Genomic DNA, 14,649 nt, shown 5'->3' with positions numbered 1-14,649 from the left:
CTGATCAATAACTAAATCAATCAATATCAAAGCATAACAATGGTTAAAAAATGTTGACTCTTAGAACTACAACAACCTCTGTTTCCCATCGCAGGATGTACAATCCATCTTCAGTCCAGAGGACACTCAGAATGCTGTTTTTCTGAAATAAAAATGGCAACTGGAAATGGACGATTTAGCTGCTCTTTTGCAAATGGCTTTACACATTATAGATATTACTGCTGTGATGTGGAATGTTTTTTAAAACTAGCCAGTGGTCACTAGTTGCTTAATTTTGAATGATTTGGTAGACAAGCCCTTCTGGTTATTCTGAACAGAAGCAGTCTTAAGTATTATCTATTCAGAATAACCAGAAGCATTTGCCTACCAAATTATTCAGAATTCAGTAGCAAGTGACTATTGGCCATCCAGTTTAAAATCTGTTTCACAACAATAGCCATATTCATAATTTGTAAAGCTATTTGTGAAGGAGCATTAAAATGAATGCAAATAAACAGTGCTATCTGCCCTGTCTAAATGTATACCATTTTAAAGCACCAGATTCTTCCGGGGGGGGGGTGGTACACAGCAAAAAAATAAGGGGAGGAGACAAAATAGTATATTAAAAAGGACAGCTAGAAAAATGACATTATTGTGGCTCGTCTCATAGGCCATAAACAAGAACCCTCTTTGACCTCTCCTTTAAAACTCAACATTGTAGCAGGACTAGACATCTGAGGACCATCTGGTGGCTTGCCCCCCACCAAAACATACCAAACTCATTTGGCATGCCCTACCTTTGCCTCCATATTTTTCTCCTCGGTTCCAAATTTTCCAGATTTTTCAAGGATCTGGTTTAAATTACAGAATTTCCCCCAGGTTTTTTTTTCTTCTTCTTTTAAAAAAGATAATGGGAATTTAAAAGACTGTCAGAAGTATTATACAGCCGTGCCAACATTTAAGCACCGAAGCTTCGTGTTTGCTGAAATAAATGATTAGACAAGGGAGGGAAAAAAATAAAATATACCTTTGCGATATGTTTCTGAAGTTTATGACAAAAGCTGCTCCTTGCGGTTTATTAAACTCTAATCATTTTTCTTGAAGGATTAGTAGCAATTATCATTAAGGTTCAAGCGTTTAACTGTGACTGCAGCAATAAATCTTACTGAAATAACTGAAACATACTTTTTTTGCATGTGGCAACCTGTCTCTGAATCACAACCATCTGTACATAGTTATTGCCTGGTGCACACAGATGGCAGTAAAATCACTATAAAGCTATACCATTCTTTAATCATAAGTTCTATCAGTACCAAACAAAGTGAAATTGCAGTCAGACTATTAGCATTTGAAAGACTATATGATCACTGTAATTAACAAATACGTTGTCGAATCATGGTACAATACTGTTTCATTGGTTTCTCACTGGGTGGTGGTGGGGGAAACACCCAGAAATACTTTCACTGGGCAGCCCCTTGTTTTAATCTCAGACAGCACATTAAACAACAACAACAAAAGGAATGAATAAAGAAATGGAAACTTGGGTTAACAATAGAATAGCAGTCTCCCAGGCTTTTACCCTGTACAACTCCTTCCCAGATTTAAAACGACAGTAGATGGTAACAGGATAATTGATCCCTTCTTGCTCAAGGCACAGAATCATGAGTGCTCGAGTTCAGCAACTAGAGGGCTATGCTAAGCCCTTGTCACTCCAAATCAGTTACAAAGCAACTGCTGCTGTATTCCTTTCAGATTTACAGGGGAGGGGAGGTAAGTTGTCCACGTGTCTTTAAGAAGTAAAGCCTTCTCATCAAAGACAAGTCAATGAAGTTACACCCAGCCAAATTTTTCACTTAGCTCACTCAGTCCTCCTGACCACAGGCCCTATCCTACATTGCTTTTGTGCATGTTGGGACCAACATGACACCCCTCCTTCCTTTTTTACCAGCTGGCTGTATCCAACTGGAAACTTTCAGCCTCTACAGCAGAGCCCCATATCACATGATGGATTGACCCAGCCCACACCCATAACTACTATACTGATGGCTCACACTCAGCATCCCACCCCGACTGGTTTGATAGGGGCGGTCTGTAAATGCAAATAATAAGCAAATGATAAAATCCCCCGTACTTCAGCTGTATGAGATAAGTGCCGATGCCCTAGCCCAGTATACCACAGACATGCAGAAGTATCATAAGGAAAACGACAGCTGGGATTATGGCACTGACTGGCTCACAGCAGAGTAGGAAAAAAGGTAATATAAGTGGGAAGAGAGGAAGAAGCTGATGGAAAGATTCGGGACCTAACCCACATGAAAGATCACGACCCTAAAAATGCAAACCGTAAGTCTCCATTCATTTGAATGTGTCTTGCACTCTCTAAAGCACTGCCAAAGTAGAACTGCTAAGATTACATAATACAGACCAGCATTTCCATCACATGAGTTACTACAACTATATAAGATGAGAGTCTTATGTGGACAACTGGTAGGAATGAACTACCTCCAGACTGAATGATCCATAAATCATTCCACTGGGCTGGGTCCTGCAACAGCAGCTCCAGCTGAAGCTAGATCTGAAACCACTCAGCAATTTGCAGGACCATGCCCTTTTGTGATGTGTAAAGCAACTCCCATTATAGTGTTTTAACATAGAGCAGTAATGTTATTGTGGCTTGACACATGAACGGATTCTGTTTTGTCATTCATATCTATAAATAACTGAGTACATTTCATGTTTCCTGGGCTAGAAGCCTCATTATAAAATTATTCACTGAGATGTATATCCAGTCTGTGTTTCATGCTTGCTTTTGTTTTATATTAAAAACTGTGACTTTGCATCTCAACTCTTCCATCAGTCACGAACAACCTCCCCCACCCCCCAAAAAAATGAAACAGATGTGATGAGCATAACATGAATCTTGCAGAGCATAACTGCGCTTTTTGATGGGTTTAGGGTAAGCAGTTGCCCTCCCTGGGGCACATGTTAACTGTTTGAGATTCGCTACTGCCAAATGCACAGCTTGCTATCTGTAGAAAAGTAGAATTGGCAGGGAACAGCTGGTACTAGTCAATACATGTGCCATTTCTATTTCTTCCATGAGAGTTGCAGCACAGTAAATTAGCGTATATCTAGATAGCATCCAAGACACTATGCCTCGCTTAAGGCCACCAAGTTATATTCATTTCTGTATTTAGATTTCAAACATCACCAACTCAGCATACTAAGGGCAGAGGGCACATGTTAATACTTCACCTTAAAATGATACTAAGATGATAACCACCCTGAGAGGAGTTTTCTAAAGAAATGCCCATGCTTTGCAATATCTTCAAAAGAAGAGAGTTCTATAACTGGCAATATACATTTTCCCTTCCTCCTAGGGCACATCAATATGTCATTTTTATTATTTTTATTTTTATGTAATTTATTACCCTCTACTCCCAGACAATTGGCTCATGGCGGGTTACAATAAGATATCCCCCCAATAAAAATACAGACCATACAAGCATATGGCAGCAGCCCCATCCCACAAAGCCTCCTTAATCCCGGACTCCCGAAACTCTCGTTTTCAGTGGTGCACAAATGGCATCACTTGCCATGATCCCACTAATCACGGAGACTGAGAGGAGACATGGAGGCCCAAGGTTCCTAGTGATTTGTGGGGCCAGACCACCATTCCAAATTGAGATGCAGCCATGGGGTCAGCTCGCCCATGTGATGAGACTCAGGCTAGCAGCCAGCTGATCTGCAGAAGCCACCTAGGGAACCTAGCTTAGATAGGACTTTCAGCTACTGGTCAGATGCTGCTTTTGGATTGTTTTAGAAAGGCCAGATTTTGAACTGAACAGAGGGGCAGTAATATTGGCTCTGATCCCTGAATACCAGCAAAGGGCTCCTTAACTCACTCCTCCCCAGCGTGAACAGCAACAGAACCTTTGGTAATACTTCCTCTTTTTCTTGTAGTTCAGCTGCTCCCTCCCATCTGCCTGTATCTTGGCTTGCGTAAAGAAGTGAGCAGCTGGTGTGTGTACAGGGAGAACTCTGGCTGAGCCTCTATTGCCACTCATAGGATGGAGGGAAGGGCTAGAAGCTGTTCACATGGGGAGGATGGAGGGAGTAAAAGAGCCTTTTGCCTATGTCTCAGCTTGGGAGAAGGTGGTCAAGGGACATATTCAAGGGCCCATGCACTGCCTGCTTGGGTGCTGAATCGCTTCCTACCTGCTCTAAGTATAGAAGCCAACATCATCCAAAAAATGGCATCTCTCTCTTATATTGCCATTGCCCCCTTGTAGTGCTGCCTTGGAATTCCCAGTGTTCAGGGAAATGTGGAGGCTCACACTGCACAATAGCAGGAATTTTGTAAGCAGGACTGGGATGGTTTAAAGCCAGGAAACAGGTTCACATTTCAATATTTTAGGCATAAACTTGGAAAGGAGAAGCAAGTCTTTGGAGAGCTTCTTCAAAACACCGAGACTGAACGATGAAGCTTCTAAGTGTGCGATGAACTCCAAATGACCAGCTCACAAGTCTAAAGAGACTACTGACCTCGCCTGAAACCGTTTCCCTACCACAGCGTTAGTTGAATGAGCAAACAAGAGTCCTCCAGTGGCAGCCCCACAAGGGGCCACACGTTTGAAACAAGGCACCAGACAAAACTCTGACAGAGCCTTCATTGCTAAAATTGCTCAGAGTACTAAGCAGGAAAAAATGCTGCTAAATATTTCCTCCCCCTGCCCTCCCCTTTGGCTTTGTTGTAGAAATTATAGACACTCTATAAGCAAACAAAACTACTTGGCAACTCTGTCTGCACTGGCATTAAAATACAAAACGAAAACTTAAAATACAAAAAGTGAATCTTCATCTGAACTTATAGCATCAGTGCACACACCACACTAAGATTCCTGTCCCAGCAGCACATGCACATCCAGGGATTACAGTAGCTGGTAACACTGTCATAGTAATAACATATTTACTTTGTAGTTATGCATTACTTTTTCCTATGCACTCAACTAGTTCATTTACATCATCTCAGTAAGTCTTATAATGACCCTGTTAATATTAGTAGCTCAATATTACAGGAATTAAAAGAAGGGGAACTTTGCTCAAGTCCCTTAGCTGTTGGTAATACTTGACTGCAATCAGAAGCCACTAATTAAAAAAAAATTAAGTTAAAACATGGTGATTATCAATACATGTTTAAATTTCAGGGAATATAGTATTAACTGGGTAGAGTTATTTTTAAGACCCTAATTTATAAGGAAGCTATCAGTTCTACAGCCAGACTATGAGAATGATAAGGAAAGGCATCCTGAAGGAGGTGTTGTTATAAATGTCAGGAAGACCACAGTGTCTAACCAACTAGAAATCTTCAAAAGGGCTGACTTCTCCACAGAATAGCTATGGGTGACAATATGAGCCTCCAAAAATAATTTAGTACTGGGGAATGTGCTTTTGGCCTCCTGACCAAAACACTCAGGGTGATTTTGAGATGGAAAATGAAATCAGAAGGAGTTATAATAATGGATGACTTTAACTACCCTCATCCTGACAGGAAAAAATGCCTGTTCCTGTCATGCCAAAGAAGTAAAATTTCTCTAAAAATGACTATGCCCTAGAACAGGTGGGCAGGGAACTGACCAGGGGGAAATGACCCTGAACTTAATCCTCAGCGGTGCTGCCTAGGGCAAGATATGGAAGTGGTTGAGCTGACTGAAACTAGTGCTCACAGTGGGATCAAATTAAATGTACATATATGTGGGAAAGTTCCAGTGCCTCCATCATGGTCATATTTTACTTTATAAAAGAGCATATTGCTCTAAGATGAGAAGCCTGGACAATTTCCACACTGGAGGTTTCACACCAGACTGCAGGCCAGAGTTTGAGCAGGGGCAGGTTGCCCCGCCTCTTCCTGCTGCCACACACCTCTCATCCACCCCAGATTTGTACTTCTGTGTGAAAGGCTATTGCTAAAATTCTTTCAGGCTGGGGGGGGGCGTCAGTTATCCAGCATCCAGACATATCTCACTCTATATTGCAAAGATGGTATGCACTTGTCTGACTGGGGTTATGATCTTTGGTTGCATGGAATGCGAGCATCCATTTCTGATTGGCTACAGTTTTAGAAGTGTTGGCAGGAATAAGGCCTGGTTGGCCTTTGTTCTGTGACAGTCCTGCATGGGAGTATCCTTTTTGGGGAGACTGGTCTGCAAATCAGTCTCTCCCACTCTAGGGGTCTCCATAAGAGATGGCATGTATGCAAGCATGTGGCTGGGATGGCAAGCTCACATTGCCAGGTAGCTTGGGGAACCAGACTGAGGCTTATGCCCATTGGATCCCTGTTAAGCCATCCTCCCAGGGGGTTTCAGATGGCAAGGGGTACCATGCTTTCGGCTGATGCCTAGGTGGGAGCCTCAGGGCACCATCTAGACCAGGATTATTATGGTCTGCTCCCAATGCTACAGTGAGAGTTGTAATAAAGCTTTTGTATTCCAAAGCTGTATGATGTTGCATCTTCCTTTAGCGAGCTAAAAAAACATGCCCTCTTGTGCTAGGCAATCCATAAAACGCAGGCAGGAAATTTAAAAGCCCATGCAATATTACCTGCTTTTGATGTTTGTTGTTTGAGGGGGAAGGGACACTACTTCCAACCTTTGTGTATTATGAGTTCAAATGTATGTGCTGGAGTAGGACTTAAAGCATTAACTACCTTATCCAACATGGACCGAGCAAGACATAAAATATTATCTCTTCTTGAATTCAGATCCTCTCTCTCATATATATATATATATATATATATATATATATATATATATATATATATATATATATATATATATATATATATATATATATATATATATATATATATATATAGCATAGCCAGGACATCCTATGATTGTAGGATAGTCTGGCAGCCAGGCAAGAGATGTTTAGAAATTGACTTTGCCTACCTCCACATCATGATCCTACTGTTTCTTGTAGGTTTCCCATCCAAATCCTAACCAAGGCTGACCCTGCATAGCTTCCAAGATGTGAAGAAATCAGACTTGCCTGAACTATCTAGGCCAGGGGCAGGCAGATAGATGGGCAGACAGACAGATTTAGAGAAAAGCATTATTTGTCATATGGATTCACTGTAGAAGTTAAAGATGAAAGAAAAAATGCCATGGTTTACATTCACAAGAAACAATAATTTTTATTTGCTTATAAAACATAGCTCCGCTCTTAACACAAAATCACCCTGATACCCAGATGGCAATTCTTGCTCAGAATGTGCAGTTTCAAGAAAACAGATGGAAAGAAAAGCTTAGAGAGCTAGCTTGGTGTCCTGGTTAAGAACAGTGACCTCTAATTGGGAGAACTGAGTTTGATTCCCCATTCCTCCTCCAAATGCAGCCAACTGAGTAACCATGGGCCAGTCACAGGTCTCAGAGCTCCCTCAGCCTCACCTACCTCACAGGATGTCTGCTTTGGGCAGAGGAGGAGTACAGGATTGTACGCTGCTTTGAAATGCCTTTGGGTAGAGAAAAGTGGGGTACAAAAAAAAAACAGTTCTTTTCAAGCCTACTGAATTGGGCCCAAATAGCTTGTCTACCACAACTGATAAAAAATAAAGTGATAAAAATAAGATGAAAGGGTACACACAAAAAGAACATTCAACGAAGGGACTGTTGCATGGCAGGTACAGCAAGACAAGAGATCCTTCTGTGTTTACGTGACAAGCTGTCCCCCTCACACCCTCTACTATAGCCAAGCAAAAATGGAAAATGTGTAAAGAAACCTACATCTATTTTGAGTTTGATTCTAGGCCAAGCCCTCTCCAAAGTACCTTCAGTTCATTGTAGCACTGTGATAATACTTTTTAAAACTGTTGTTTAAAACTGCGGCGGCAGTGACGTCCCTCAGCAAAAGACTACCCCCCCAGGCCTTAATAAAAGTGTCAAGCGTTGACCGGTCCCCGGTGATAAAAAGGTTGGGGACCGCTGCTCTAGAGCATATGCCTCCACCTACCCACATTGTAATTCAACAGTAGTTTCAGTCCATTTATAGCAGGGGTTTATAGTGTTTGCTGGCAGGTGCTCATGGGAATTGTAGTCCATAAACATCTGGAGGACCAAAGGTTGACTACCCCTGCTCTAGGGTACTGTCTGCACTCACTTTTTCTCTCCACTGTCAATTTTGCCCAAATCTGATTGATCTGAACTTGAATCAATAAATCTGGAACATTCCTCTCTCCCAACTGGAAACAGTTTTTACTAAGATGCTGTATTCCACCCCTGAATTATTCCAATTGTCAGTCTCCTCTCTCCTTTCTTCTTGATGAGGGAGGGGGAGCAGCCATGTGCACTTTTGTCTCCCCTCTTGGCTAGCTCTGAAGCTACAGCGCAGGGCGGAGGGAGCTCCAGCCAGAATTAAAGGAGCACAAGGCCGGAGTGGGCTTTATTTCCAGCCTTTTGTCCTCAGCAAGCTGGGGGAGGGTAAGGGGGGAGAGGGAAGTCTCCTACAGTCCTTGAATTGAAGCCCTGACCAATCGGTGACAGACTACCACATGCGACATGATCAGTGGAGGTGCGGGGAAGAGGGTGAAAGATAAACCAGAAAAAGCACATATCTACAATTGAAATATAGAGCTTTCAGAGCACGTTTCTCAGATTTAGCAGATAATATCCACTCTCAGTTAGCCTGGAGAAATGGTGGTATCACTGTGGAGTCAATCACGGATGTTGCAGATGGAAAATTTAAAGCAATTAAAATAAAAATGGAAATCGGAAAAGGTGCAGTTTGCTTTTTAAGATTTGGGCTCATAGAGGCTAAAAAGCCCAGTGCAAATAAAACCCAGATTTAGCCCCAACCTTAATCACAAAGTGCCATGCTGACAAAATGATGGTTCTTCTTGTGTTGTGAAGGAAGTGATGTCATACATCAGTGCAAGGCCAAATCACTCCCACCCCCATTTCCCCCCTGCCACCTTGCCAAGTACTAGCAAGGAATGGGAGCTCAAACAGCAATGTGGAGAATCAGTTTGAAATCTCAGTGCTGCCATTCAGTTTATATAGGTGATGGCTTATTTAACATGTCTGTTCATACCTGCTTTGTGTTTGCTTCACATGTATATTGGAAATGAGAGGCAACAACCTGGCTCTAAGAATTCCATGCCATTTTATATTGACCACAATACTGTTTTCATTTAGTGTGTAGTCTGTAGTCTTGAAAGCCACATGATTGTGACTGTGTGCACTCACAGATACTGTACTGTTCAGTGATTTTGCAAAAGAATAGTTATTTAAAAATCACAATGCTCAGGGTCAAACCCAATGACATATATATCCCTACGTTTGCCCCAGGGATGTGCCACTATTTCAGACAGTAAATTCGATTGGAATATGCAAGATGAAGAAAAGAATTTTTTATGCCCCACTGTTCTCTACCTGGAGGAGTCCAAAAAGCAGCTTACGAACTTCTTTCCCTTCCTCTCCCCACAATGGACACCCTGATGTCTACCACGTAGAGCATCTAATGCCGCACTGCCCTCTGATTTCTCGCCTGAGGCTAATTGCCCCGATTCTTCACAGTATCACACATGGAGCCTTTGGCCCACACTTCCCTTCCACCTGCCCAGGATTTATGCTCCTGCATGAGGCAACCAGGTCACAGCTGCACTGCGCGGTGGCATGGAGTATTTATTTCAGTCTCTTAGGAGGAGTCCTCCTTTTTAAAAAATGAAATAAATGCTCATTACCACCCTGCAACATGGCACAGTAAGCTTTATTTCATTTTTTTAAGGCAGACTCCTTCTAAGAAACTGAAATAAATGCTCCATGCCATCTCATAGTGTGGCAGGAGCTGTGAGATTTTTTTTTTCATTTTTTAAGAAGGAATTTTTGAGGTTGAGGGCGGAGAGAAGCCTGTTGGTGGTGCCAGAAGCAAGAGGACTAGGCAGGCAGCCTAGCAAGCAGGAGACGGTGGAAATGACACATGGTTACAGTGGCAGGGAAAGCAGGCCAGGATGGCCTGATTTTTCCACTTACACATGGCCCAGGCCCAACATGCGCTCCCAATTAGGCCTGTGGCAAAAAAAGAGAATGCAAATTTATCCACATTCCCTTGCTGCAGGGCAACTGAGTGCCTTAGTTGGGCCAGACCTGGGACAGCCCCAGACAGCCCCAATTCCATGAGGAAATGGGAATTAGCCTCTCACGCACACAAGCTGTGATCACAGCCAAATCCCTCATGCAGAAGAGGCCCCTGAGAAGTAGGTGGGGCTGAGAGAGCACTGTGAGAAGAGTTCCAAGAGAACTATGACTATATCGAGGTTATTTATTTCACTTACTATACTGTACCCTCTCAGTGCAGCTGTTACAGAGTGGTTTACAACATAGAAATAAACAGTCATAAAAGCAGTTATTAACAGTTAAAAAACATACACTTGGTGAAAGAGCTCTGGTTTGCAGGCCCTTCAAAATTGGTAGAGTTCCTGTAGAGTCCACAGCTCTTCTTGATTGGGCCCTCCAAGTGTCACTCCAGTTTGCCCGGCCTCACCTGAGCCAGATGGGGAATTGCAGGTCTGAGGAAAAAGCCTTCCCCGCCGGTAAGTCCTCCCGCCGGCTTCCCCTCGCCCTCAGGAAAGCAGCAGGGATGCCGCATCGAAGATATGGCAGCCCTGCTCCTTTTCCGACAGCCATGTGGCCGCCTTGGCTGGGGGGGGCTGCGGTAAAGGCACAGGCCCACCACACCAACAATGTGGCGGGCCTGCTCCTTTCCCACCCAAGACCCACTGAGGCCACCCAGAGCCTCCACCCGTGGGACCACCCACCTTTGCCGAGGAGGGGGCCCACCTGCGTGCCTGCTGATGGCCGCCGCCTTCCTACCTTTGCGGGCTGGGGAGGGAAGTCCCGCCTGCCTGCACGCTGCATGCCACCACCTTCTCGCCACCGATCACGCAGCCGCTGCTCCCTTCCCCACGCCGCCCATCCTTCTGGCCGCCATGGCCATGGATCGCTCGCCACCAAGCCACCCACCTGCGCCGGAGGGTAGCCTACATGCCCGACGCCGGCCTTCTGCCGCACCCTCCCAGCCACACGCCTCTGGGGGGGCCGCCCATCCTTCAGCGGGCTCCTACTCTGCCCATTTTTACAAATGGGCTTTACCCCTAGTATGCCTATATTATAGACTTTCTACAGGATATATTTATGTTCAAACATCCAACTTCCTTTCAAGTTCCATTCAAAAAGTGAACATACTGTTCCTTATATCATCTCTACCTTAATAACTGGAAACAGGTACAGTATGTGTGTGTGCACATGCTTTAACACTAAGCTACAAACCAATAGAACTGGAAGTACGTGGATTGTGTCTGCTCAATGCTTTTTGGTAGAAATATGCTCAAACATCAGACAATAGCTTGTTGCATGATTTCATTCTTATTCTTTAACTCTTCACTGTCCAGTTCCCTCTGCAGAGGTCAGTGCCTAATCCCTACTTGGAAAAACACAATTCAGGAAATCTTGAAGCAATGGGGAAAAATGGAAATTTAGGAAGAAATGGAAATATATGTAGTACTTACTGTCCTATCAAACCTAAATTAATTTTACTGCTTTAACATAAAATGTCTCATTTATTTCTTACTTAGCATATAAAATAGGAATCCTTGACATATTTATGAAACTTGAGTTATAAATGCCTTCAGTTTCTACAAGCAAATTTGCAAACATACCCAATACTTGAGAGAAAACTGCAGGCTGATGCACCCTAGGCTACCTTAGCACACACCTTTGTTCTAGATGGGTCTTGTCTTCTCTTTTTTGGCTACTGGGTAGAAAGAGAGCTCAGTTCTTAATGAAACTTTCAGAGATTTCCTCTGGAGCTTTGCTGCAGTTTCTTTCCCACTTCTCATCTTTTTTTTCCTCCAGCAAGGTGGGACAGTAAGCTGTCTGTTACCCAGTCTGTGGGAATATGGGTTACAAAGGTCTGAGGAAAAGGTAGAAAGGTCAAATGCAAGGAAAGAATCAAGTCAAAAGGACAACAGAAGGCATGCAACAGTAGGATGTGCCCATATACTTGCATCCCCTATATTAATCATCTTTCCCTATAAACAATGCATGTTTACATGATATAGCAGCTAAACCTGCATTGTGATTCCACAAGAAATGCCTGGCAAGATTTGGGCCAAGAGTGCTCACGGTCTCTACAGCTAATGCTTGAAGTCTTGCTAGGCATGTCTGTTCATGCTGGCTAACTACTAAGCATCAAACAAGATTCCCTCCATGAGTTGGGTTTGGATTGCCCCAACCTGACTCTCCACAGGCACAGTCATTTGGAACTACGTTCCCAAGTCTCACCAGAGCTAAATTCATATTAGGAATATGGCATAGAAGGAGAAGAGACTTCAGCATTCCCCACAGGCTATTTTCCTGACCTTCCAAAACATCTGACTGTGACAGTAAGAAAGGTTGGTCATGGACCCAGATCCAACTCATGGGGAAATGTCCTATCTGGTTTGGTCTTCAGGATCTTTCTCACCTTGACTGATAAGAACCAAATGCTTTATTCCCCTGGACCGGTCGTAAAATTTTATGTAGAAGGTGCTAATGAAATACCATTCTTGATTGAAGGATCAAAGGTAATCCTAGTGGCAGTTAAATAAATTATAAAAACAATCACGGACTCACATTTCACTACTGGCTGTACGTGGTTCTGGCATCGGAATTTTGATTCATTTCACAACACATTTGGTAGAAATTATTCCAATGACTTTACTCCTTAATGTTGAATAACGGTTGGGTTGCTACACAAGCATACATCAGACATGACACGAATGTAACATTTGGTTCTCGTTATATGAATGCCTTATTAATGTCTGATTAGTGTTGATATTTTTTCTTAAGTTATGTAGCATAAAAGAAGTAGACCTTTAAAAAAATGTGGTGGCAGCCAGAAAGTTAAGCTGGTATTATAGAAACATAAACACTCTTGGCCTGTGATTAACCTCACAACCAACTGAGTACAAAAATTGACCACTCAGCCTACATGTGAAAATTAAGCAGAAAAAGAAAGGGGGGCAGCGGGAAATGTTTAGCCACCTTTCTTGGCTCTCATGGCCACAAATGAAAATTAAAGACCTGTATACATTTATCACACTAAAATATGTTTTCCATTTCATGGTAATATATGTTGTTCAATGAAATTTCTATTAGGAAAAAGTAAGATATAAAGCTGTGGTTTAAAAAAAAGAAATCTCTGTATAAAGGTCACATTCCGTCCTCATGTCACAGCCATGATTTTTCCAACATACCAGGTAACAGACACAAGTGATTCAATACCACAAAGCGCTACAATATTAAACTTTTAGATTTTTGAATTCATGCTTCTATTTTCACTTATGGCTTATAAGCTGTGGGCTCCTTTTCTTTCTTTCTTTTTTTGCTACCTGCCAGAACTGTACAGACAATAACATTCAACAGCTCTTAAACACCTGCAGCCTTACCAAACTGAATTGAGAAATATCAAGCAATGCTGGTGATGTTATGTCTAGCCCATTAATATAAATGCTTCTTTACGTTGGCCTAATTACTTTTGACCAGAAACATATTATTTTTTATTGCTTATACTGCCAGGAGCACTGCATTGTGGGAGGGGGGGTGCCCAGAGCATTAGGCTCCCTGTAGAGAAAGACGGCAGAAGTTCTACCTGTCCCCAGTTTTACCCTGCACATCAAGGGTTCAGAGTAAAATAGTCCTGACACTGACCTCTCAAAGACCCAGCAGCTGAAAAAGCCTTAACAAGGTATTAACACAGCAACATGTTCCATAAACTATTACCAGCTGGAGGGGGGGAAAGAAAAATGAGAGGCATGCATATACACTGAAAAAGAGGGTAGAAAGTCAGCAAAGATTGTTTCTCAGCTAGCAGAGGCACTACCCAATTAGAAACTGAAAGACCACTGTGTACTCTCACCACTCTATCTTATGCATGCTTACTCAGAAGTAAGCCCCACTGAATTAAAGAGAGCTTATTCCCAAGAAATAGTTCTGCAGGATGACAGCCATCTCTTTTGAGGTATTATTCAGAATAATAATGTTCTGATGTGTTCATATATTGTTACACATGAGCTGAGGAACTGAATATACTCATTCTCACAGTGCATATTCTTGTCAGATTAAGTCACACTGCATTCTTTCAGAAATTTCCCCAATTATAACTCACTGTGTGCTGCACAAGGATCTTCTCATCCTACAGATGGTGCCATCAGTTACAACATTACTGATAGCTTTCTGGACAGGAAAGGCAAGGCAGAGGTGCCTGGAATCAGTCCCCTCCCTTAATAATTAGCCAGTTCTATCAGAGTTCACAGCCACTAGCATTGATTGGTTGGTGCTCAGCTGCAGTCCAACAGATGGCACCATAAAGTTCAAGCTTTAGGTCTTGAACTTGGAACACCATGATTCCAGGCATAGATCTAGCCTAGTGAGCTACTATGGCCATTGTGCACTCAGGTGTCAGGGTAAGGTTACTTGTCTCCATTAGAATTTGGAGATCGCCCAGAATTACAATTCACCTCCAGACTCAAGAGATCAGTTTTCCTGAAGAAAATGGCAGCTCTGGAGGGTGAACTCTTCAGCATTATACTTCATTGAGGCCCCTCACCAGGCTCCATCCCCAAATCTCAAACAA

Source organism: Paroedura picta, chromosome 7 (genome assembly GCF_049243985.1).
Source record: "Paroedura picta isolate Pp20150507F chromosome 7, Ppicta_v3.0, whole genome shotgun sequence".
NCBI classification, from domain to species: domain Eukaryota; kingdom Metazoa; phylum Chordata; class Lepidosauria; order Squamata; family Gekkonidae; genus Paroedura; species Paroedura picta.
This window is presented reverse-complemented; position numbering follows the sequence as displayed.